General features: G+C 26.1%; 1 protein-coding gene across 1 annotated transcript in view; it reads left to right on the forward strand.

Annotated features, from left to right (window-relative positions):
• LOC111677836 (zinc finger protein sens) overlaps positions 1-3,300 on the forward strand; it is a 27,107-nt gene that overhangs the window by 8,455 nt on the left and 15,352 nt on the right. The gene's annotated exons all lie outside the window — the stretch shown is intronic.

Raw genomic sequence — 3,300 nt, forward strand, 5'->3', positions numbered from 1 at the left:
ACTGAACTAGAACTGAACTTGAACTGAACTAGAACTGAACTAGAACTGAACTTGAACTGAACTAGAACTGAACTAGAACTGAACTAGAACTGAACTAGAACTGAACTAAAACTGAACTAGAACTGAGCTTCAACTCTTCAAAAACTGAATTAGAGCTTAGTTTCTGTAAATTAGAAATTCTCTTCTGTACATAATAATGCTTGCTGGGTTACTGATTATTACAAAATTTATGGCACTGCCTCTTCATTATTATTTAATAAATGAATTTTTATCATATTTTTCGTTGTATTATATTGTGTTTTTTTGTTATGATGGATGATAAATAATTAACAGCGTGATTTGTCATTTATGTATATGCGTAATTATTTAGTTTATTTTTTAACGTTTTCATTTAAGAGATTTCATCATTTCACTAAATAACTTAAACATTTAAGTAGTAAAAATCTTTCTATTGTTTATTTCATTTAGCTTTCTTTCTATCTGTCTCGTAAGTTTGAGTTAAATTAATTTGCATTATTAAAGCAATTTTATCTAATTTAATTTGATTTAGAGACAAAAAACTTAAGCAGACTGGCGTCTAAGTTCTAATAGTCCTAAGAGTAGATAAATGAGAAATAAAGACATTAAATATCAGATTTATTATTTGTTTAATGAAAGAAAAAAATTTTAGAAAAACGCATGATTAAAATTTTAAAATTTTGGTATGACTCTAGGGATACACTGTTTTCAATCTTAAACATTTCATTTATGATTTTATCAAAAATAAATTTGAAATAAATAAATAAATTTTATTGTTGATTTTGTTGAAAGTGTTTATAAATAAATCTTGTATTTGTGGTACGAATGTATTCACAACACCTTCTTCATATTGGCCTCATAAAATCGAAAAGTAAATAAAATGATTGAAATTGTTTATAGGAATATACAATATGATTGCTGATTATATGTTATTTTCTTAGTAATAAATTTTCAAAAATAAAAATTGATTTCTATACAAAACTTTGCTTTAGTTAAGTTTGATTGAAATGTGAAAACAAAATGAAAACAAATTGATTGTAAATAAAATTTATGATATCGAGGACTAATCATCATCATTATTAAATCGTATTAAAGTAAGCCAACAAATTTGAGCAACTAAGTTGGTAACAAAGATACCCTATAATGCAAATAAATTAGCAAATATGACTTTAAATCAATTAAAGACAGTCCATAGATTTTGATCATTAGATTTGTTACAAACAGTATGATCTGCTTTATATGCCTACAACAAAAACATACTGATAATGAACACTAAAACTGCCATAAATTTTTATAAATATAACTTTTTTTTAAAAAAATTCCAATATATGGATTTAACTGTATTAATAAATAGAAAAAAAAAATAATAATCATTTGGTGTGATTTAAAACAACTTTAGCTATTTACACGATCAAAAATCACAACGATAATAAAACAGTACGATTTCTATACTGCCAACGATTTCGTATTAACAATTTATGATGAACCATCACTAAATACGTTGTTATTAAAAATAAAATATATTACGTGGTATTTCGATTTCGGCAAAACATTGATTTAATTTAATTTATAGTCTTTATAAAGGCCACAAGTAGAGAAATATATTTATTTTTTTAAGCAACAGTAATACGATTAAATTAAGTCCCCAAAACTTAAGATAACGCCAGTAAATGGCCAATTCTTAATAGTGCTAGTAAATCATAAGACAAATAAGCAAGTGGGTATGGTACGACATGAAAAGTGATTTAATAACGAAAATATTCAGCTTGACAGGTAATGTGAGCGAACGAGGTATTTAATCTAAACCTCTAAATACAGATGTTAGCATTCAAATTTCACAATATGATTTCATTTAATTTACAATCCCCTAAGGCCGAGAGCTTTTTACTGATTTTATAAAATAAATCCCTGGAATTGAGATAAGATCAGTAATCTTTAGCTAATTCGTATTTGAGAAAGTAAATCACGAGACCATTAAGCAGGTTAGAATGTGATTTGTAAAGCAACTGATTTAAGAGCGCAATAAGTATAAGTGTGTACGAGATTAAATACATAATAAAACCGAACTAGAACTGAAGTAGAACTGAACTAGAACTGAACTAGAACTGAACTAAAACTGAACTGGAACAGAACTAGAACTGAACTAGAACTGAACTACAACTGAACTAGAACTAAACTAGAACTGAACTAGAACTGAACTACAACTGAACTACAACTGAACTAGAACTGAACTAGAACTGAACTAGAACTGAACTAGAACTGAACTAGAACTGAACTAAAACTGAACTAGAACTGAACTAGAACTGAACTAGAACTGAACTAGAACTGAACTGGAACTGAACTAGAACTGAACTAGAACTGAACTAGAACTAAAGTTAAACTGAACATGAATTGAACTAGAAATGAACTGGAACCGATCTAAAACTGTACCAGAATTCCATTTTTGTTCTACTTTTTTTTAAACGATTTTTATTATCGAAAGTGCACATGTTCCGATTTTGCAAACGGAAATTTGATAAAAAATTACCGGAACAAACCGCTTTGCACCAGTTGGTCAAAAACACAATACACTGAAAAAATTTAAAACAAAATATTATGAACATTATTATCAGAAATTTATCAAAATCTAAAGAAGTCTATTTTACTGACTTTTCAGAAGTCTAAAGTTCATGACATCATAAAAAAGGATTTTTATTAAAAGACTTTTTAATCATTTCACTCCTTAGTAACAAGTGTATTTTTAAAACTTTTTTTCTTTAAGTGTCATCACAGAAATTCTATATTAATAAAAAGCGATAACTTTCAGCTATTTGCAATAGATTAACACTACGATTTTTATGTATATTTTCGACTCTAAAAAGTACTTTAGATGTCTGTTATTATAGTAGAAAATATATATAAAAACTCCATATATTAAAAAATTATAAAGATTTAGATTTAATAAACTTGAAAAAACTGATTTAAGATTAAATAATTTTAAACTAATAAGATTAGTAACTAATAAAAGTTAATTTATGATTTCAAAAAAAGTCATAAACTTTACAATAACTGATATGACAAACCCTAAATCAAAAAAAAGAAACATAGATAACGATTTGCAATTGAGAAAAAAACAAAATATATAAATGGTCTCAAAGAGTTGAGTGTTATTAGGATCTAAAAGATATTTGCGAATAAGTATTTAATTTAATTTCTTATTAAATATTTATAACGGGGATTAAGAAATTCTTTAGTTATAGAGAAAGCGGCTTTACTTTGTTATAATTTCTTTTATCAAACAAA

This window comes from Lucilia cuprina, chromosome 2 (assembly GCF_022045245.1).
Source record: "Lucilia cuprina isolate Lc7/37 chromosome 2, ASM2204524v1, whole genome shotgun sequence".
In the NCBI taxonomy this organism is placed as follows: domain Eukaryota; kingdom Metazoa; phylum Arthropoda; class Insecta; order Diptera; family Calliphoridae; genus Lucilia; species Lucilia cuprina.